The sequence below is a fragment of the Elgaria multicarinata genome, chromosome 13 (genome assembly GCF_023053635.1).
Source record: "Elgaria multicarinata webbii isolate HBS135686 ecotype San Diego chromosome 13, rElgMul1.1.pri, whole genome shotgun sequence".
Taxonomy (NCBI): Eukaryota; Metazoa; Chordata; class Lepidosauria; order Squamata; family Anguidae; genus Elgaria; species Elgaria multicarinata.
In genome coordinates this window covers 6,447,806-6,471,526 of record NC_086183.1, presented here as the reverse complement: position 1 = coordinate 6,471,526, position 23,721 = coordinate 6,447,806, and the positions used below count along the sequence as shown (strand labels likewise).

The 23,721-nt window shown below is 46.8% G+C and overlaps 2 protein-coding genes across 2 annotated transcripts in view; one reads left to right on the top strand and one right to left on the bottom strand.

Annotated features, from left to right (window-relative positions):
- Positions 1–22,758, bottom strand: part of DLGAP3 (DLG associated protein 3) — an 84,072-nt gene extending 61,314 nt beyond the window's left edge. Inside the window, exon 1 of the mRNA XM_063140826.1 lies at positions 22,742–22,758. The gene's annotated coding sequence lies outside the window, so the exon portion shown is untranslated. The remainder of the gene's footprint in view (positions 1–22,741) is intronic.
- TMEM35B (transmembrane protein 35B) overlaps positions 1–23,721 on the top strand; it is a 225,240-nt gene that overhangs the window by 107,975 nt on the left and 93,544 nt on the right. The window lies entirely within an intron of this gene.

The following is a 23,721-nucleotide window of genomic DNA, read 5'->3' as shown; positions in this document are numbered from 1 at the left end:
CTTTGCTGGTATTAGGTTTCCAACGCTTACCCAACCTTGCCTCCAGCCCTTGATGAATACAGTCAGTAGCTAGAGTGGGATGAGCAGGGCCGGCCCCACCATTAAGCAGAGTGAGGCAGCTGCCTCAGTCTACAGACTTTTGATGTCATGGAAAAGCAGGTAATAGTTATTAATCTATTGGGATCAATCCAGACAGTCAGAGTACACCGGGGTGGGCAACTTTTGTGGGGTTTGATGGACAGGGCTCACTGCCCTCCTGGGACCCACTGGGCGCCCATTGTCAACATCGTTGCTGCAAACTTTGCTGCTGACTTTATTTCCTGACTTATTATTCCCTGCTTTTCTGTCAAAAATGGCACTCAAGGCAGCTTACAATCCCCGCTAAAACTTGATCAAAACAAAAATAAGCGAATACACGAAAACACAATTAAAAACACAACAACAGCAGAGGAAAAGCAGCGTCCAGTTCAACAGCCCCGTTTACACACAAAAGTCTTGCTTAAATAAAGTGGCAGAAGCCAGCAAAATCCGGTGGGGCCAGGAGGACACACCTGGCCGACCCGCCTGAGTAGAGCCATCGGAATCAATGGGACTTAAGTTAGCCATTACATGTTTACTGCCAGGCTAAGAATGACCCTGTTCAGATGACACGCTGAGCCATGCTGGTTAAGCATTTTGAGCTAAACATTATGGCTTAGCATGTCTTGTGAACCATGACTTCGTGTGTCTGTGATGGCTATAAAATCACAGTTTAAACACACTCACTAACCGTGTGCTGCAAAAGGGTGATCGGTCTAACCGTAGCTTAGCGTGTTGTCTGAACAGGCTCATTCACAACCTGTGGTGTGAGGAAGGAGAGGGCGCGTTCTCTGTTCCCCAGTTGGCCAAAATGCAAGCTCCCACAACCCCATGGGGAGGGATTGACGGGTCAGTTTATGGTGCCTATTTCTCTACTGAGACACAGTCGTCTTCAACCATTCTGGGAGAATATAAGAGAAATTCACACTATTCCCAAATGTCAGATACGCCTAGAAAGCCTTTCTGTTTTTACTTAGTGCTCCAGTAAAACAATCAATATTTTAAAACCACATGAAAAATTCATTTCCTCCTTAGAGTTGGCAGCAGGACGTCTGGCAACTGTGGTGTGTGTGTGTAGAAAAACAAGCCCGAACCTTGGAATTAAGACTTACTAAAGTATAGAAGATCCCCCCCCTCTCTCTCTCTCTCTCTCTCTCTCTGTGTGTGTGTGTGTGTGTGTGTGTGTCTGTCTGTCTGTCTCTGTGTCTCTCTCTCAGAAGACTCCGTTGATGGGCATAGCTCACCCTGTGAAGGCTCCACATTTTTGTGGGACCCCAAGGAAGGGGTCACCAAGAAGCCGCAGAGTGCTGCGGGAATGGTGGAGAGGTCGGAGGGGGAGCATCTGCTTCCTTGCAGAAGGTCCCAGCTTCAATCCCCGGCAACTCCAGGGGGGGATCCGCACGTCGTACCCAGAGCGCTTCTATGCGACCCCAGTGCACCCCGAAAACGATAGTCTAACTTGCCTGTAAAAGAAACGAGGAAGAAACGTCCTTGCCGGCACCGCCTGCGCCACCCATCTCCCTCCTCGCTGGCTGGCAAGGAGAGCTCAGTGAAAGAAGGCGGGGTGGGAGGTGGGTGGCTCGTTTCTTTTACAGGCAAGTTAGACTATGGTTTTCGGGGTGCACTGGGGGCGCATAGAAGCGCTCTGGGTATGACGTGCGGATCCCCCCCAGATAGGTCTGAAACCCTGGAGGGCCACTGTTGCTAGGCATAGACCTGGCATGTGGAATGACTTTCAGCCCAAGAGCTGAATTCTATTGGGAAAAGTTTCCGGGGCCCACATTCCAGCAGTGGGCAGAGACAGGGCGAAAGGGGGCAGGGTCAAAGGCCAAAGGGTGCATGATCCAAATGACCAACGCCCCCCCCGCATGTTTTATTTATTTATTTATTTATTTATCTATCTTTATTTACAATATTTATATACCGCTCCCTATCTAAAATAGATCCCGGAGCGGTGCCCATAGGGATAAACAGTAAAAAGAAAGAAGATTTAAAAAGCAACTTTAAATTGTTCAATTAAGAACAAAAAAGGATGAATAAAAACAGTGGCTAGTCAGTTGAGGAAGGCTCCTTGAAATAGAGTTGTTTTCAGGAGGTGCTGGAAACAAGCCTAGTGTTGGTGTCTGCCTGACCTCCAGGGGCAGGGAGTTCCAAAGAGAAGGCGCCACCACACTCAAGGCTCTTCTCCTGGTGGATTCCATGGGGAACCTCCACGTGCATGCCCTCCTTTTAGTTTAAGGGTGCAATCCTGTGCATTTAGACAGAAAAAAGCCCTGCAATCCCAGCATGCCCCAGCTATCCAGAACGGTCCCTTGCCTTCAGGGACCTCAAAGGGGCTGCTTCGCTGAGGTTTTGCAACATGAAAATGTAGAACATAGATCTCCAGTTCTGGCTCTCCTGCACTGGCTGCCAATTTGTTTCCAAACTGAATTCAAAGGGCTGGTTTTGACCCATAAAGCTTTGCAAGGCATGAGACCCTAGTACCTGAGAGACCACTTCCCCCCACATGAACCTGAGATCGACATCGGAAGCCCTTCTCTCTCTGCCCCCTCTGTGAGATATTCAGAGGGTGGCAATGAGAGAACAGGTGACCCCCTGCTTATGGAATGCGCTCTCCAAGAAAGTTTGCCCAGCATCAACTTGGACATCGTTTAATTAATTAATTAATTTAAAACATTTATATCCCGCCCTATATCATTAAGATCTCAGAGCGGCGTACAGCTAAAAGCATACAGTATAATTTAATAAATATGCACAGTTAAAAACAAATTAAACCATGAACCAAGTTAAAACAATATATAATTTAAAAGCAGTAAAAGCAGTTAAAACAATGTGCCAGTGAGTTTAACCATCAAAGGCTTTGTTAAAAAGCCATGTTTTTATTTGGCGTCGAAATGCAATCAATGTTGGCGCCAATCGGGCCTCCAAGGGGAGGGCATTCCACAGTCGGGGTGCCACCACAGAGAAAGCCCTCTCCCTTGTCCCATCATAACGTATATTTTGCATTGGTGGGATGCGGAGAAGGGCTCCTCCAACAGATCTCAGGTCTCGGGCAGGCATATATAAGGAGAGGCGCGCTCTCAAGTATTGATGTCCCAAGCCATTGAGGGCTTTACATGTTATTACCAACACTTTGAATTCCGACCGGAAGCATATAGGCAGCCAGTGCAGTTTCTTTAAGACTGGTGTTATGTGGTCTCTGTAAGATGTACCTGCCAGCAGTCTAGCTGCTGCATTTTGCACTAGCTGCAACTTCTGCGTTGTCTTCAAGGGCAGCCCCACGTAGAGTGCATTACAGTAGTCTAATCGGGAAGTTACCAGTGCATGCACTACTGTGGCTAGGTTCTCCCTGTCCAGGAAAGGCCGTAGCTGGTGGATCAGCTGAAGCAGACCCCAAGTACTCCATGCCACAGAGTCCACTTGGGCATCCAGTGACAACGATGGGTCTAGGAGTACTTCCAAGCTATGTACCTGCTCCTTTCGTTTCTCTTTCCCCAGGCATTTCAGTACTTTATTGTCTGGGCTTTGGTGGCTACTTTTATTGTCCACTCCCGTGTTGTTTGGGAGAAGTTGTTTGTGCTTTAGGTGGTCTTTTAGATAGGGGTGGGCAACCTATGTCCCTCCTGATATTTTGGCCTACAACTTTCATAAATTCTACGCTGCATAGCAGGTAATCATGGGAGTTGTAGGCCAAAACATCTGGATAATGAATATGTTATTGTATATTGTGTGTTTTCGTTTTTATTATTTCTTTGGAAACCACTTCAGGACTTCTTTCAGTTGTATGAAGTGACAATGAAATGCAGTAAGCTAAGCTTAGCTGACACATTGTTATCTATGCCTTTGTTGCATCCACACTAGATTACTGTAATGCCCTCTGCATGGGACTGCCTTTAAAAACTGTACAGAAACTGTGGCTGGTTCAAAATGCTGACAGGAGTGAGGTGGTGAGCATAAACGTTGCAACTATTCTATATCAGTTGAGTGTCAGTGGAGGCTGGTGGCTCTGGTGTCAGTGGAGCAGTGAATCCACTCCGGGTTTCAGTCAGAACTTTAACGGATAGCTCTTTTTGAGTTGTGACTAAAACCCGGAATGGATTCACCGGCCCAGGGATGACAGAGCCACCAGCTGCCACTGAGTTGTATTAGTTGCCAGCTAGTTTTCAGGCTCAATTTAAAATGATGGTGATTACCCATTAAAGCCCGGAATTGCCCTTGCCCAACTTGGTGCCTTCCAGATGAGGTGGACTGCAAGTCTTATGATTGCCAGCCGGCATGGCAAATGGAAATCTCTGGACGTTTCAGAGATGAATTGCTGCCATGAACCTACCTGAACCTTGAGACTGGCATCCAATTTTTAGCCCTGCCATTAAATAAGATCTAATTGGCCAGGACTACAGATGGGGTCTTCTCAGTGGTGGTGTGCTTTTAAGACCATCCTGTTTTGGACGGCCTTTTAACTCTTGTATTATTGGACTCCTGCTTTAAATGGCTGTTATTGCATTTTCTGCTATATTGATTTGTTTTTGCTTCCAATTGCACATATACGGGCCTTTCCACACGTCGTACCGAGGCCGCTTCTAAGCGACCCCAGTGCGACCCCATACCGATCGTCTAGCTTACCTTTGGAAGAGACGAAGAAGAGCCGTCCTTGCTGCCGCCGCCGCCGCCTCCACCCACCGACCTCCTTGACGGCCGGCGAGGAGAGCTCGGCGGAAGAAGGCGCTTCTTCTGCCGAGCTCTCCTCGCCGGCCGTCAAGGAGGTCGGTGGGTGGAGGCGGCAGCGGCGGCAAGGACGCCTCTTCTTCGTCTCTTCCAAAGGTAAGCTAGACGATCGGTTTGGGGTCGCACTGGGGTTGCTTAGAAGCGGCCTCTGTACGATGTGTGGAAAGGCCCTACCATTTGTAAGCCTCTTTGTGAAGGCTTCTGGCTTTGGAAAACAGGGTCTAAGTAACTAAACGAACAGAATGAATAATTGGTCAGTTAATCAACTTCAGAAAACTCAGTTAATCAACTACCATTAATCAGCTGAGAGGCTTAGCTTTAACTCAACCATTCATCGCCATGCATTCAGAGGATAAGATCATTTTTAGATTGTAAGCCAACAGGCGAGCTTTGTTCTTTGAAATATAATATCTGTAGAGCATCTAGCTCTTGAGATGCTTTATAAATAATACTTTGTACTATTGTTACATTTCATTTGTCACGTTCCAATGTCCCCTCCTTTATTTTGCCTCTGCTTTAATCCTTGATTTTCTGGGTTTAGCAACTGGCTTCTCAGCTTTGAGCATCTCTCACCTCTTTCAAAATGAAGCCTGGCTTGTGAGGTGATCCCAATGCTGGGGGAAGGACAAGGGATGCCAAATAGATTAATAAACCTGATGGCTGAACAGTCCCTAACTCTCAGCCTGTTGAGAGTTCCCTTCAGAAAATGATAGAAGGGGTGGTCATGCTGGACACTGTATGGCATAATTTCTTTCCTCTTGCGTTACCTTGTTTAAGAGGCTCCATCTGTTTCTTACCTTCTTTGAAACCTTTCAAGCAGACTGACCTAAATCAACTCCGTAACAAATGAAAGGACAAACTTACAGGGGCAAAATTCTTGTGTACGTCACATCAAATATGTGTACATCTGTAGGCATGCATAAACACACATGTATTCTATTTTCTGCACCCAGGTAATCCAAATCTATAATCAGCATCCATTTTGCAGATGTTCATCTTTCAAGCGGACTGACCTAAATCGACTCCGTAACAAATGAAAGGACAAAAACTTTGCTGTTGTGATGCAGTTTCCCCAAGATGTAGGTACATGGGAGAGGGGAAATGAAAGAAGGAAAGCATGTGCAAAGTGCGGGAAGATGGGAGAGGTCAGGAAACCATATCGATGGTAGGGGAGGCACAGAAAAAAGTGAAGCCATCTAACACCTGTAGTTCACATATGGAAGCAAAAGATTTGTATCCAATATTAGTCTAATTTGTCCCATTCATTTCAGTGGCTTTACTCAAAGTAGGACTAACATGAGATGCAACCCATAATTTTACCTGGAAAGTTTATCTCGTGGTAAATTGCATTTTGCCATCATTTGTGGCTGACTGTCCTGTTCCAGATAGTTAACACAACCGGGTTGGGGTACAGAATCCCAGCATCTAACACACACCCTACATGACTTCACATGTTGCTTCAGCATTTACTGGGCATTAACTGAGACTTTAAATAGGCTGCAACCCAGTTGAGGCGGCTAGCTCCGCCCCCATCAGAAAACACTCTCTGTATTTAAAGGGGCCTTGCCTGATTTTATAGGCATTGGCTCCAACAGGGTGGGGGAGAACTTGGCTTGATGGTGGCTGTCTCAGCAGGTGTCATTTGACTGCATGTAGCACCTGGTGAAATAATATATTTAGGACAGAAATTTCAATGTGAAACAGACCATTCTTCTTTCAGAGATCTGAACATATGGGACACATCTCGCCCACCTAAAAATATACTTTGCTCCTTCTGTGCTCCCCACACCCAGAATTTTTTTTCTGGTGTCACCACTGGACCAATTCCATCTTTCTTTTGGTATTAATAGTACTTTTTCTAGGGTGACCATGTGGAAAGGAGGACCAGGCTCCTGTCTCTTTAACAGTTGTATAGAAAAGGGTATTTCAGCAGGTGTCATTTGTATGCATTCAGCACCTGGTGGAATTCCCTTTTCATCACAACAGTTAAAGCTGCAGGAGCCCTGCCCCCTTTAGCTAGAGTGACCAGATGCAAATCCAGGAAGAAGCAGAAATCAGGAGAGGAAAAGTTGCAACTAAAAAGCTGGGGAAAGAGTCATGTTTTAAAAAACTGAATATTTGCATAACCTAAATTCTTTTTTTTTCCCCAGGAAAGTTTTCTAGCACACCAAATGGGTTATTATTTCTCCCCGAAAATCAAAACTGGAGAACACTTCATGCAGCTCCAGCATTAATCTCATTCTTCTTAGTCTTCAAAAGTATCAACACACAAACAGGTTAATATATCATTTTAATGACGCTAGTTCTTCATTGCTCCCCCTGCCATTTGAACATCTATGCCTACAGAAGAGTTCTGTGTGACTCATAAGCTTGCTTCCGACACTTCAAACCCAAGTTCATTCAAACACAGGGAATTATCTCATTAACTCTGTGTTTCTTGTTGTGTGGCGCATCTCACCGCAGCTACGAAGACCCCCGGGGAAATAAAGGAAGCAATAGCCTGCCTGGATCAGTCCCATGCTGTGCCCAAGCCAGTAGCAACAACAGGAACATCTGTTTCCAAGGAAGAGACACAATGCAATACGGAACGGTTCCTTGCGCTCACGTCTCTGCATCTTCCGGATTCTGCAGCTCCTCATATTTCAAGATAATTAAAGCTTAGCATGTAGATCCCCAAGCTGGACAATGCTGGACAGATTCGGGGGTGGGTGGTGGGTGGGCAGGAGGGAATCTGAATCCAGAGCAGGGAGGAAGCAGCAGCAAGTCGAGTCAGTGAATAGTCCCAGGCAAGAGACCAAGAAAGGATTTATGGGAAAGGAGAACTGTAGCATCTCAGCCAAATGGAACTTGTAAAGTGCAGAGACCAACAACAGCCAGATCATCAAGTCTGAATATTGTGCTGTCGAATGCAGAAGTAATTACTACCACTGGGAATCTCACGCCCACATAATGATGGGCCCAGGATAACATGGTTGCTGTTACAAAGGACTCCCCCCTCCTGGTAGTGCTATCTCTGCTTAGGCAGGGAGAAGCCAGCCCACCGCCACGCTAAGCACCCATTTCTGCTTTTGGAGCATTATGTGCACGCGGGGCGGGGCGGGGCGGGGCGGGGGGAATGCACAAGCCAGCTCGGTGGGTAGGTGGAGCTCAGAAGTGATGGCCACGGGGTTGGGGGGCAAGTGGATAGATGTTCCCTTCGCTAATAGCTGACAAGCACTAATTTCCCAGGGGTCCGATAGACCTTCTGGTGCTTGGCAGGAAAGGGGTGTTTCGCTCGTTCTCGGGCGCCCCGTCGTTCCGCAGCAGTGCTTAACATGCCCCCACTGTGTTTGTAATCATATGGCCCCCGAGGGGATGAATCCACTTCGGGACGTGGAGGGGCTGGAAGGCAGAAGCGACGGTTTTTAAGGCAAGTTCCTCATTTGTGAAAGAAAACAAAGAAACAAAACAAACTAGGGCGGACAGGGGGGAGGCGGGGAAACACCAAGCCTCCTCCACCTTCTCTCAGGAGCATGGCATTCTGGCTACAAACAATGGTCAGAAGAGCACTCTGTCCATGCTTGGGTATACTGTGCTCTTCAACCAGGTTGCAGGTTCCTCCAATGAATAGTTAACTGGAAAGACTGAACACAACAATTTTGTGAACCGCCCAGAGAGCTGCGGCTATTGGGCTGTATAGAAATGCAATAAACAAACAAACAAACAAACAAACAAACAAACAAACAAACAAACAAACAATTTGGGACCAGGATACCTGAGAGAGCGCTGTATCTCCTATCAACTTGCCCAGTCACTGAGGTCATCTGAGGGCATGCTCCTGGTGGTTCCACACGGATCATAGAATCATAGAATAGCAGAGTTGGAAGGGGCCTACAAGGCCATCGAGTCCAACCCCCTGCTCAATGCAGGACCCATTGTGCGATTGGAGTCCACCAGGGGAAGAGCCTTCGATGTGGTGGCCCCCATCCTATGGAATTCCCTGCCTCTGGAGGTCAGGCAGGTGCCAACTTTGTATACCTTCTGGCACCTCCTGAAAACGTGGCTGTTCCATCCTTGAATGTGCTCCCTTCCTTCCTCAGGGAGCCTGCCTTCTCACTGCCATTGCCACTAGTTGCTACTGCTCCCCATCCTCTTCCTCATCTTTGACCCCGCTTGCTTGCATGGCAAGCTGAGAGCCAGTGTGCTCGTAGGCCCTGGGATCTGGTCCGCCTCCTCCTTCTCACTGCCACCACTGTCTGAGCCAGAGCGGGGGGGGGGGGGGCAAGTGAACAACCAGGCTGAAATGGGGAAGAGGAAGGGCTGTTCTCCATGCCCCCCCCTGCTGGAGTGTGGCCCCTCGGGAAATGCCCGACCATGCTGACTCTTGATGCCAGCCCTGCCCAAGACCTGTTTAACTGGACAATCCAGCGACTAAATCAGGGACCTTTTGCATCTAAAGCATCTGCTCCATTGCTGGGCTATTGGTCCCAGCATGTTCCAACCTTGGCAGAAATGAGGCTTTGTGTGTTCCTGAAGGGTATCATGCCCAGAGAAGAATGGATCATGAAAAATCCATCCTGTCTGCCTTTCACGGATTGTCAGGCACCTTTTGTCCCATCGTCTACCCAGCGATGAATCGTATTTTCCCCTGTTTATCAAATTTGCACAAATTTGCATGTGCTCAAATGCGTAAATGTACAACCCCCCCCCATGTGCATTTTCATTTGGGCTGTGCTCCATTTGTCTTCGGGTCGGAGAAGCAAAAGCGAGGCGGCCTGATTCGCCTCCGGAAAAGGTGGAGGCAAAGAGAGTCCCGGGGAAGGGGGGCTGCGGATCAAGGCAAAGAGGATTGCCTCAATCCGGAGCTCCGGATGCAGGTAGGGGGGTGGGGTGGGTTGGCCTACCTGGCGCCGCCGTCCATGTGATGGCGGTGGCGGCAGAACCAGGTAAGGGGGCAGGGAGGAGGGAGGCTTACCTGCGTTCATCGCGGGCTTCAATTGAGGCCCCGGTTGAAGCCGGAAGTGAAAGCCGAGGCCTCTTTCGGCTTCAAGCTGGGGCATCAATTGAAGCCCACGATGATGGACACAAGTAAGGGGGTGGGGGGTGGCTTACCTGCTGCCACCGCTGCTGTCCATGCGGCGATGGCGGCGGAGCTGGATCTCACTCCGCAGAGCAGAGTGAGGGACCGGCGGATCGGCCCGAAGAGGATCCGGAAGTTCCGGATCAGGCCACGAAGCGGATCGGGGGGGTCCATGCACAGCCCCAATTTTCATGCTTCAGCCTAGAGGGAAATGTACATTTTTGGCTACTTTTAATTTTTTTTGGCGGATTTTTCTATGACGAATTTGCACAACATCCCCAAGGTTAGGAAAATGGTCCGCAAGTCTGCGAACTCCTCCCGATGGGGAAAAAAAGTCTGCTGTGGCATCCACAGGCTGGATTCATAAAAATCCAAATTCATTTGGTTGCATTGCAGAGTCGTCCGACACCACTAATCCTGCTCTGGAATTCTAATGGAGATGCTGAAGGCCAGGGCTGAATTCTCCCATGCCCTTCAACACCTTCAAAAGCCACCGACATAGGCTGTATCGACGGAGGCTTTCGCGGTATGCATATGCATTTAAGTTTAATCAATTTAACGGCAGATGGTGTCATTGACTACAAAATCCTTTGCTTAAGAGGTCTTAAAGGAATGAGAAGGCAATAACATTTATGATATCCAAGCATGAATGCGTTGAAGGGAAATGTATACGTTGCAGTGATTTATAATAATGACAATACCTAAAAGGGCCGCCAGTGGAAGCAGTTTAGCTATGTGTAGCTTTACTGCTAGATTGTGATGAATGTGTTGAGCTTAAGCAGGTCTAAGTCCATCAGCTCGGCTGTGAGACCTGCCATCTCTGGCTCTCCCTCAACTGTCACCTGGTGGCAGAGATTTATTCCATGAGGACCCCTGAACTGTTTCTCTCCCTGCTGGTAATTATGCAAGCATTAAATGTTAAGAATGGGTGCCCAAGTTTGCTTTTTCCCTCCTCCCTCATCATCCCTTCTTCTTTTTGTGTTGTCTCTTTTATATCAAAGATGGGTACACTTCTGGTTTCTGGGATCTACTTTATTTTAGGGCTGCGCACCACTTTAGTTCCAGAACTGAATCCCAAACCAAAGTGAGGTGATTTGGACCAAATCAGTCGAAATCAGGTCCAGATTGTTCCGAAGCAGTCTGAAGTGGGTTGGATCGAAGCAGCCCGAAGCAGGCTGGACAATTCAGAGGTCCTGATAGGGGTGGACGATTCACCTCTGTCCAGCAAAGGCAGCCACCTGCTCCTCCATGTGAGTCATCATTTTCTGGAAATGGCCCTTTACAACCGCCGTTGTGCACAACATTAGATCTATGGAAATACAGAGCCCCCATGTTCTATAAAAATGGCGCTCACATGGGGGATGGGTGGTAGGCGGGGACAGGATTTCACCAGGCTGTTTTGAGGGTGAACAGTGTGTGTGAGTGGGGGGGTCTGATTGGCTCCCTGAGACATCCCACCCAGTCTGGATGATCAGCCTTGACCTCATGACATCCAAATGATTCAGATGTCTGAGGCTCGATATGGATCCGAAGCAGATTGGATTGGGTTCGAAGTGGGCTGAGGTAGATCGGGGCTGATTCGGAAGCTCTGCCTCCAAAGTGGGTGGGTGCGGGCATACACACTCCTACTTCGTTTTCTGAGAATCTCGACATTGGGTTCAAAAGACATGCCCTTAGAACTGAAGAGCTCTGAGCTCTTGAATTTGTTTTGAATACCAGAGCCGAGCAGTACTCAAAAACCCACACTAAAACCCAGCTCTGGGTCAGACCTACACCAAGCAGGATATTACACTTTGAAAACAATTTGAAAACGGTCGATGGAGCGTGTCCTGGGCCCCAACAGTTGTCAATACTGTTATAAACCGTTTCAAAGCAGTTGTGTAGATCCTCCCCTAGTTATTCCAACTTTCTTAATTTTTGCTGTATTATCTATGGCAGTAAGCAATCATTTCATTGCCTATTCAGCACTGGCGCTGACATAAATTATGTTGTACCAGTGTAAGTTGCCTCTAGTGCAATGCCAATAGCCTTTGCTGGTGCAACGGGTAACATGTCGCATCAGGAAATTCTGTTAGCATTGCACTAAAGCAGCCTTCCTCAACCTGGGGCACTCCAGATGTGTTGGACTACAACTCCCAGAATGCCCCAGCTGGCTGGGGCATTCTGGGAGATGCAGTCCAACACATCTGGAGCGCCCCAGGTTGTGGAAGGCTGCACTAAAGGAAGCTTACACAAACTAGTGGTGTAACGGAACCAGGGTCCACGAGGACACAGTGCCAGCAACATTATTATTATTATTATTATTATTATTATTATTATTATTATTAGCAGGGACACTGACATCATCTGCTCCTGGAGGAGATGGAAAGTGCTAGAAATGGTTTGTTGATATGGATCAATACAGGTCCTTGAATTTTCGGCCTCCCCTTGGGGGTGTGGCAACGGGGACTGTCATGATGAGCAACTGCACTCCCAAACTGACCGCTACACCACTGAAGCTAGCGCAATGTAATTTACATTAGTCTTACTGCTGAAGAGCATATACTGCCCAGTGCCCACCATTAAACAATTGGGAGACACGAATCGTTGCAGGTGTACTTGAAATTATCCATATCAGTCTTCTGCACACCCTGTTTTACATTGTAAGTCTGAGGGCAGGGTGCCTGGCTTTTTTTTTTAAACTGCTGTCAGACAGTCCAGGAGACTTTTTGGCTGAAGAGCAGGATAAAAAAGTTTCAAATAAAATAAAATAAAATAGATGTAGATGAAATGAGAATGTTTTCCTTTGTCAGAAGGCAGAGAAGGAACCATGATGTTTAGACTCTTTGTGTTTTGATCATGTTCTTTCTTTTTAATGGCAGATGGCAAAAAATATGTGATATCTGGGGCACATTTGGCGAGAACTTCAGAGAGGGCCTTCTTGGTGGTTGCACCCAAGTTCTGGAACTCCTTGCTCAAGAGGTCCATCTAGCCTGACTTTTTGCCTGCAAAGACCAGTGGAGGCTGTTGGCTTTGATTTCGGTGGAGCTGTGATTCCATTCTGGGTTTTCGTAAGAACCAGCCATAACTAAAGGAGCTATCCAAGGTGCTAGGTTCATTACCTTGGATATCTCCTTTACAGTCCTAGCTGGTTCTGACTGAAACCCAGAGTGGTTTCACAGTCCCACTGAAATCAGAGCCACCAGCCTGCCCTTTTAATTTTTTTGTTTTGTTCTTATTTTGAATTTTACTTTGAGTTTTATTGATAATAGATAGCCTCGTGTGGTGCAGAGCGGTAAAGCAGCAGTTTCTGCAGATGAAACTCTCCCCACAGCCTGAGTTCGATCCCAGCGGAAGCTGGTTTCAGGCAGCCGGCTCGGGTCTACTCAGCCTTCCATCCTCCCGAGGTTGGTAAAATGAGTACCCAGTTAGCTGGGGGAAAGGCAATCACGGCCGGGGAAGGCAACGGCAAACCACCCCACTATAAGGCATGCCAAGAAAACGTCAGCGAAAGCTGGCGTCCCTCCAAGAGTCAGTAATGACTCAGTGCTTGCACGAGAGGTTCCTTTCCTTTCCTTTATTGATAATAGCCACTTTGGGCAGCATTCCCAGACAAATAAATGATTCTGACACATCTGTCACTTTGCATACATTTTCTCAGTAATTTTTACAACAATCTTGCAAGGTAGGCCAATATTATTACCACAATTCTACAGGTGAAGATCTGAAGCTGTGAGAATACAGGCTTGCTATAGCTACCCCATAAATTTGTGGTTGTATATGTGATTGGAACTAGAGACTTTCAGGATCAGGGCCTAGAGCCTGAGTTACCCTTCTCTTGGGTTTCAACTTTCTTTCCTCCCCTTCTTCAAAAGTTTGGGAATATATCAGTCCAGTTAACAAATTGGTATTTTGACCCTTCTCACTTCTCTTCTGTATTACACAGTTTATTCAACACTTGTCAAAGTTCTTTCTGCAGCCATCTCCAGAGCTGGTAACACTTCATTAACATCTCACCAAAAGCCGTGGAATCAAACACTTTGAAGAAGAAAAAAGCAGCAGAAACTTCAAGTAAACATTTAGGCAGCTGAATAAACGATGTTAGAGTTAATTAGAGTTCATTGAACAATGTTAAGGTGCATTGCATAGATACAATTCCCAGAAAGGATATGCTTTCATTCTGTTCACAAACAGTGAAGTTGTTGGGACATTTCAAGGTGCCTGTAAAAAGCCCCACTTACTGGTGGCAAGACTGGCTCCAGTTTTGAGTGGGCCGTCACTAAAGGGCCCTCTTGGTGGGCTTCCTCCTAGGCCACTGCGCCCTCAGGTGGCCACTTAGAAATCACCAAAAAAGAGAAGAAATGCATTCCCCAAAAGAAGAGATCTGGGCTTGCATAATATTTGCGTAGGTTGATTTATATCTGTTGATGCAAATTTAGAAATTATTAACATAATTTAAATAGAAACACAGTCCATCTCACCATAGAGTAGAAGACTGTGTCCAGGTGACCTATGTACCTGGCTGTTCAGTCTTCTGCCCAGGTGCTGACTGGTGATGGGCAATAGTTCTTACGGGCAGCTGAATTAGGAAACAGAGAGCCAGTGTAATGTAGTCAGAACGTTGGTATGGAACTTGGAAGATCCGGGTTCTAGTGCTCACTCGGTCATGAAGCTGACTGGGTGACTTTAGACCAGCCTCTGACTGCCAGCCTAACCTATCTCACAGGGTTGTTGTGAAGATAGACTGGGGAAGAGGAGGATTATGTACATCTCCTTGGAGAAAAAGCAGGATATAAATGTAATGAATAAATAATAAATAATTATTTTGGTTCTTTATCTTTAAACTGGAATTGAACAGGACAGCCCTTTGAATGTAGGATGGTCCTCTGGCCACCCTTAAAATAGAGGACTGTCCTCTTTAAAAGAGGACACCTGGCTCTACTGGCGCTTCCCTGGTGGGCTTATTTGGCAGGAGTAGTGGTGATAGGCAGCAGCAATGCTCTGGGCACTATTTAAATTCCCCACAATGCCCTGAAGTGATGTCACATCAGGGGCATTGTGGGAAATGAAAAATGGCAGCTTACTGCCTGGTGCTGATCAGAGTACAGAACAGTGAAAACGTTTTTTAAAGGGCCCCCCAGGGCAGCCATCTGTGGTGGGCGCTGCTACAGCTGTGTGGCCTCACCAGCAGCCCAAGAAATGTGTGTTGATTTTGGGCTTGACTAGTGGTCCTGGTGACTACCATGGCGTTTGTACTCCCTGGTGCTGTTGGGTGCCATTTTAGAGTTTCTTTATTTTGCCCACAAACCTCCAGCATGACTGCAGAAACCTTTGCCCTCACTCTGAATTGACTTTAGGGCAGTCTCCTAGCCTAGTTACATTAATTGGTGTAGATAAATAAATAAAGAACAAATGCCTACAGGATCAGGGACCGTGATTATTGCTGCTGCTGGAAAGGTTAGCCACTTATGAAACACCTCCCCAAAGAGGAAATGCATCAGCAAACAAGAGACAAAAGAGGGCATCATTTTGCATAAAGTTGGCATATGTTAATTTTTAGGTTTTGATGCAAATGTTGAAATTATTATGTTAAATAGTAATATAGTACATCTCACCATGGTGTGGAAGAGTGCAACCAGGTGACCTATGTACCTATGTGTTCAGTCTGGTGTTCACCGAGTTGTGAATGGCCAAATGATCTGATGGTTCATTATCTTTCTACTGGAACTGGAGAGGGCAGCTCTTCATGCAAGTAGAGGATGGTCTGCTGGCAGCCCTTTAAATAGAGGACTATCCTCTGTAAAAGAGGACACATGGCCACCCTCTATGCCAAACAGGTGATTATAGCAGTGAAAAAGATGAAGAGGTGTGCTTGTCATAAAACATCTCCCTGTATCCACTGAAACATCCACCTTTGTTCCGAAAAAGTTCACTTAGGCTGCAAACCTGTATATCAGGGGTGTCTAAACTCCTTCAGCCTGAGGTCTGAATTTAATTTTGGAGCAGTTTTTAGGGGGCTGCATTCCAGGGATGGACAGGGCTGAAGGCAAAAGTGGACGGGACCCAAATGCAATAAATAAATAAATAAAAATGCAAAGACTAGAGTTCTACACTACTGCTTTATAGTGGTATTGAAGTGCACTGATCACTGTTGGGGAACAGAGCATCATCAAACAGGGGAAAATCAATCTCTCTCTCTCTCTCTCTCTCTCTCTCTCTCTCTCTCTCTCTCTCTCTCTCTCTCTCTCACACACACACACACACACACACACACACACACACACTTTATATACCACCCCATAGCTGAAGCTCTCTGGGCGGTTTACAAAAGTTATGGGAAGGTTTCCCATAGGAGTCATGAGCTTCTGAAAAATTTGTTTACTGTTGCTTCTTCGCCTGTGCATTTGTCCCTCATTACTTCCTCTTTTGAAAGAGGAAGTAAACAATGTGCATGTGGTCCATTCAGTGGGCTGTTTTGATCCTGCTGCCTCTCCTGCACACAGCAGGAGTTAGCGGCAACTTCCGTCTTTAAAAATAAGTCAGACTTTCTGGGGTATTTTTTGTCGTGCTAAAAAGCCTAGAAGGGGCGGGAGGCACGCAGGATGTCGTCATGAGAGGGCCTCGCAAAAATCCATGAGTTCCCAGGAACGAGCATGCAATAAAATGCTCATCTGATGGAGCTGACAATCTACCCTCCATATACTGGTCTCATATTGTTATTATTTCTGGTTTTTATTCCACATTCCTAATGATTTGACACAAGGTGTAGATCTGGCCAAAGGAATCATCAGCATGTTTAGCTTGAAGCTCTTATTGACAGTAACCACACCTTAGGAAAGAGATTTTGACCTTTTAGGAAGGGGCGGGGGACTGTGCAGAAACTGGAAAACCACCAAATGATCAACGCTCACAGGAAAAGGTGCAACAAGGGAAAGGAGTGTTTCCCTTCGGGGAACCTCAGAGGTCTGATTTGAGGGTGAACACCCCTGCTGTTCACACATACCTGGGGCTATGTCCCATTGAACTGAGTAGATATGCATTGGATTGCAGTGCTTCACATTTTGGGCTCAGGGTTGGTAGAAATGCAACAATTTCTAATATGTTTTCAGAGAGTGACCTAAAAGGAATAAATGTGGCATAGATTGAATATGCGTTCGTTTGGTCTCGAAATCTGGGTTTCTTGTTGCAGGTGCTGGAGTGTAAGTGTGTGTGTGTATGTGTGCGTGTGTGTGTGTGCGTGTGTGTGAAGTCAAGAGTACGCTCTTAACTGTATCCTCTTCATTCAAACAGCTCAACTAGCATGAGAGTATGCCTTCTGGGACTTCCTGACCTTAGAGACTCAACATGGCATGAACTCAGCTGAGCGTCTTTCAAGGACGGATGTGTTGAATGTCTGGGATTAATTTTAATTGGCATTATACGTTAGTTGTATTGGGTGGATATTTTAAATGAAGTCTTTCCTCCATCACTTGAGACTGGGGCAGGTGAGAAATCAATCCTGCCAGTCATACATGCCAGCTAGAATTCTCCACATTCTATATAAATATATATACTGTATATTCCTTGTTCTTATCCATGGTGGAGCTACAGAGATGAAACCAGCTCAGTACTTTAATGGATCTCATTGAGAGAATGGGACAAGATAAACAGATTGCATTCAGAAGGACAAAGTCTGTCCCTCCTCCTTTCACACACTACAGAATTGCCCCCTCCTGGATGCTAACAGGGGCAAATGGTAACCAATCATTTGTATGGGGGAAAGGAAGTGGAGGCTGGTGGCTCCAATGTTGGTGGGGTGATGAATCTGCTCTGCATTTCAGTTGGAGCTTGGAAGGAGGAACTGAGTCACTGCCTCACTGACATCAGAACCACCGGCCTCTACCGGGGAAAGGAAAGGAGGGAACCTGTGGAACCTTCAATGTGAGCCCTGCCCAGATACCCCCCCCCCCCATTGTCTAGGGTGAAAGGCAGGCCTCCCACCTCAACAGGGTCCCATATGGCAACTTGTTGACTCTGTCCCATAGAACTTAATGGGAGCCATTGAGAATTGACCCAACTGTTCTCAGGGAGTTCAGGGTAGGGCTCATAGGCCTTAGAGGATAGGAGCCAAGTGGGTGCACATGGCATTGCTACTAATCTGGTTCTCCCCAACTGTCACCTAGCTGGTAGCCATACTATCAAGTTGCAGAGCAGAGGGAGAGAGGAGAAGCAGGGTTACTCCTCTGCTGAGATACTGGAACACAAGCACACAGGAACATGGAGAGTATACCGAGTCAGACACTGTCGACACTGTCTGGCAGCAGCTGTCCAGGATTTCAGGCAGGATTTTTTCAGCCCTACCTGGAGAAACTGGGGATTGAACCTGGGACCTTCTGCATGCACAGCAGGGACTCCACCACTGAGCTACGGTCTCCTCTGCTTCCCTTTGGCTCTCCTCAACTGTCACCTTGAGTGCAGCTATTCTAACAAATGATCTGTTTCTGTCCCAGCTGCTCGTGATAAACGCTAAGAACTTGTGTCTGAGCTTGCTTTTTTCCTCCTCCCTCCTCAGCCGCTTTTCCTCACATGTCACATCCCTGAGGTTGTAAGCCTGAGGGATTAACTGAACTTTGTAAGCCACTCTGGGAGCAGGGTAAAAGAATGCTTTGAATGAATAAACCAACAGGTATTGATGTGTATCTTCACTTCTGGATTTCGTATTTGGATTCATGCTAGATCACTAGGTGGTACTTTGATCATGCTGGATGGTACTTTGATAAAACTGCCACAGATCCAGAGACAAGACAAGACAGTTCTGCAGCATGTCTTTGATTTGGTATTTTCTGAAAAGGAAACTCAAGCAATGGACACAAGGATGCTATGGTAACAAAGGCGGCAAAGAAAATCTAAAGAGTTTCCAAATCCATTTAGGAAGGGCAGCATTTCTTCTCCTTCCGTCTGTCCATCTGTCCATCCGTCCTTCCTTCCCTCCCTCCTCTCTCTAGCACATGTGCATGGGGACAGAGCTGGGAGCTGGGTTCGGGTCTATTGTCCTCACTACAAAGATTGAAAAGCAATGAAGTGTCCAAGCAAAGGACGCCTGAAAAGTGGCAACGTGTTGTCCCCATTATCCCATGGCACAGCCGGGCTGGCACTCACTTCTGAGCAATCCAAGGGCAAAGTAAAATGTGAGGTTTGACAGATTGAAAAGGATTTGTGTGTGTGTGTGTGTGAAGAAGGAGATGGCTGATCACACAAAATGTAGAGCTTAAAGTACCATAAGATAAGATTAAAAGGGTTGCAGTCACACACAGCATCCCTGCCTCTCAGCCCGGGAAGCAAGAGGGATTATTAGTTTAAGTTTTTGTTGATTCCTCCCCCACCTGCTGCCTTATTAAAAAAGATGCCTTAGGAGGTTTGCAACAATAAAATACAGCCACTCACTCGCGAAGCCATAGAATCAAAATAATCACAATCGCAATGTTACTACCTCATTAAAATCCCATATTTAAATCCAATAAACCATTCTCCTCAGAAATGAGGATATTAAAACCTTACTAAAACACGCTCGCACACACACACAGACACACATGCACACACACCCCGCAGAGGAGAAAAGATCCCTGAATGCCTTTTCAAATAAACACAAGTGTTGCTGCAGAAAAATTCCTCAAACTTTGGCTTTTGGGGGGCTGCAGGTCACCAAACACACAATACTGGGGTGGGGCAATCCCTAAAAAGGCACCGTCTTTGCCTTCCTGCCAAAAGCTCCAGCCACAAACAGAGGCCACAGCTAGACCTAAGGTTTATCCTGGGATCATCCAGGGTTTACCCCTGCCAGAGCACTGGATCCCCTGTGTGTCACCTAGATGAACAGGTTTGACCCCAGGACAATCCTGGGATAAACCTTAGGTCTAGCTATGGCCCAAGTCTCACTTTCCAGTCAGCTCACATTTCCAGTCAACCCACTTCAGTTGCTAGGAAATTTCCTTCACTTTGCGTGAGGAGGAGGCTGACTTTTCAATAGACTCCAATTTTGCTTGATGTACGAGATCATTTTTAAAATAACACCGAACAAAAGGTAGGGCAAAATGAAGAATGGGATTCACTGGTACATTTATTTGCAGGAGATTGACAAGGAGGGGGGGGTCCTGTCTGACTCCCAATGGTTTAGCAAAAGCAGTAGCAAAATGGTTCCCCCATTATTAATTAGAGTGACCCTGAACTGTAGTAACTCATAAGTCAGGCGTCTTCAACCAGATACCACCAGGTGCGTTGGCCTGCAACTCCCAGCTGATTGGGAATTTAAGAACATGTACCAGCTAGGAGAAGTTGTTCTGTAGATTGATTACAAAATGTATATATGTTGTATATATCACTTATATCTCTAATATATTGCATCTATTTTACACCTCTAAGTGAATTTTTGTGGTTGAGTGTTATCAACCTTATTGTGCTTTGTTAAATTCAAGCACAGCCTGGTATCAGGATAAGAACATGAGAACATCAGAAGGGCCCTGCTGGATCAGACCAAGAGCCCATCTAGTCCAGCACTCTGTTCACACAGTGGCCAACCAGCTGTCAACCAGGGACAAACAAAGCAGGACATTGTGCCACAGCCCCCTCCCACCCATGTTCCCCAGCAACTGGTGCACTCAGGCTTAGTGCCTCGAATACTGGAGAGAGCACACAACCATCAGGGCTAGTAGCCATGGATAGCCTCTGCCTCCAGGAATTTATCCACCCCCTTTGAAAGCCATCCAAATGGGTGGCCATCACTACATCTTGTGGTAGTGAGTTCCATAATTTAACTCTGCGCTGTGTGAAGAAGTCCTTCCTTTTATTCATCCTGAAACTCACACCAATCAGCTTTATGGGATGACCCCATTGGGTTCTAGTATTTTGAGAGAGGGAGAAAAATGTCTCCCTCTCCACGTTCTCCACACCAGGCATAATTTTGTACACCTCTATCATGACTCCTCTTAGCCTCCTTTTTTCCAAGCTAAACAATCCCGGTTGATGTAACCTTCCCTCTTAGGGGAGATGCTCCAGCGCCTTAATCATTTTAGTTGCCCTTTTCTGCACTTTTCCCAGCTCTATAATAGCCTTTTTTAGGTGTGGTGACCAGAACTGCACACAGTATTCTAAGTGTGGTCGCACCATAGATTTGTACAAGGGCAGTATGATACTGGCCGTTTTATTCTCAAATCCTTTTCTTATAATGCCTAACATGGAGTTGGCCTTCTTTACAGCGGCCGCGCGGTCTCCCTGGTGCGCATCTCAAATTGGACTTGAAGCCTGAAGAAGAAGTCGACAAGCCAAGACAGGACGTGGTAGGGGAAATTCTCTCAGGGCTAGTCATAGAATCATAGAATAGCAGAGTTGGAAGGGGCCTACAAGGCCATCAAGTCCAACCCCCTGCTGAGTGCAGGAATCCACCCTAAAGCATCCCTCACAGGTGGTCGTCCAGCTGCCTCTTGAAGGCCTCTAGTGTGGGAGAGCCCACCACCTTCCTAGGTAACTGGTTCCATTGTCGCACTGCTCTAACAGTCAGGAAGTTTTTCCTGATGTCCAGCCGGAATCTGGCTTCCTTTAACTTGAGCCCGTTATTCCGTGTCCTGCGCTCTGGGAGGATTGAGAAGAGATCCTGGCCCTCCTCTGTGTGACACCTGCAGTCCTTTCACTATGGAAGGAAGATGCTTCCACACATTCCCTGCTTCCGCGATTGCCACTCACATTGCACCAGCGAGTGATGTTGACCACAATTACAGGAGTGCCATTGCGGGAGCACATGTGCCCCTATTATGCCGCTTCTGCATGTGTATCGGTAGTTTTGGGCAGTGCCAGGCAGATGTCGTCTACAAGTGCTCTTGCCAGCATTGCACAGTGCTGCGTCATACCTGTCCACCAGGCAGAAGTGAGTCATGAGGCTTGTGCATGAACGCAGACGCGCAGGAACATATGGGGGCATATGAATTCAGTCTAACATGCACTCCTGCGCAGAGCTGTGGTTGTATTAAAAACAAACAAACAAACACATGGCAATGAAACAAGCCAATACCCATCCAAAACATGTGGTGAAAATGGAGGCCAGGTCCACTCCCACACACCTCTGACACTCGTGGGCACCCCTCACAGCTGATTGCCTTTTCGCTGAGCCCACAACTCATGACGAACAGCAACAACAGCAATAACATCGCAAGGGGGGGCACACTGCACGTGTCCTTTGGAATGGAAGCGAGAGAGGAGGAAAAACGCAACAAAAGCATTCAGGGATATTCTGGAATAGGGAATTTCAGCAGGTGTCATTTGTGTGCATGCAGGACCTGGTGAAATTCCCTCTTCATCACAGCAGTTAAAGCAGCAGGAGCCCTGCCCTCTTGACCAGATACAAAAGAAGGCAGAGGGTTCTAGCAGCTTTACCTGTTGTGATGAAGAGGGGATTTCACCAGGTGCTGCATGCATACAAATGACACCTACTGAAATTCCCCTTTCTATACAACTGTTAAAGATACAGGAGCCCGGTCCTCCTTTCCATCTGGTCACCCTAGTAGTCATGAGATGCAGACAGTTTGAGCTCCTTTCAGTTTCTTGAGCTCTTGATCAGGAACGCTCCTGCTAGGAGGTCAGGATTTCTTGCAACATTTTTGTTTTTGTTTTGAGACCTCCAGTTGTTTCTCTGTAAACTGTAATCCTTTTGTACTGGATCTGCATTCTTGACTGGCCATTTTCATCATTGACACCTTCTGGACCTGACCCCTTAGCACCCCCAAAATGGTTCAGTGGGATTCCCATGATCCATTGCTTCAGGTTAACCAGAAAACTCTGGAGCTCAGAGAGAAGAAGCATACCAATGGCAGACCAAAACTAAAACATCATTAACATGAGGGGGGTGGGGAAAAGGGAAGGTCTCCCACTCACCTACTCGTTCTTAAAGATCTTCTTGTTTCATAACCGCCCAAAGAATCTGATATCCCAGGCCAGGGAGGGCCTTCTCCCTAGCAAAGAGGAACCACAGTCCTGGGAAAGAGAAGAGACAGGGGTGAGACTGCTGAGAAACTGAGGCAGAATGCTAAGCTTTTGTATTTATTGAGATAATTTCAAACCTGCTTTCAAAACCTGCTTGCTCAAAGCTGCCGCTGTTGATAAAAAGAACAGTTCAAACAACTCAAAACAATGCAAAATAAAAACTGAGTAAAAGAACCAGCAGAGTACTAAAATTTAAGTACCAGACCCCCACCCCCTGTTCTCCCTGCCGAGATGGCTCAATTTATTCACTTATTGTAGCCTTCCACAACCTGGTGCTCTTCAGATGTATTGGACCACAACACAACCTGGCTGGGAATGATGGGAGTTGCAGTCCAACACAGCTGGAGGGCACTAGATCAGCATTTTTCCAGCATACTTTTACCCTCACAACATTCCTGTGAGGTAGGCTAGGCTGAGAAAGAGCAATTGCCCCAAGATCTCCCAGAGAGCTTCATGGCTGCACAGGGATTTGAATCTGGATCTCCCCAGTCCTAGTTTGACATCTGGACCACAAAACCAAACTGGATGTCAGACCTCCTCTGTGATGACCTGAACATATGCTCTTGGTCAGCTAGCCAGTTCCCAGTAGCCGGGCTATGAGATTCTGAGCTCCTTCAGAAGGGGACGAGGGGGGAATCACATTTCCTTACTGTCGCTCTGCTTCCTGCTTCTCTTCTGTAATAGGAATGCACAGTATCACACAGCGAAGAAAGGAGAAGAAAGCAGTGACCACATGGCCCATTCAGTTTAGTGGGTCAGTGCCCTCTAGTGGGCATTTTATAGCACGACTTCTCCTGCACACAGCATGAAATAGCGACAAATATCGTTACAGTTCAGTAGAGTCAGGTTTTTGGAGTCTTATTTTGTAACAA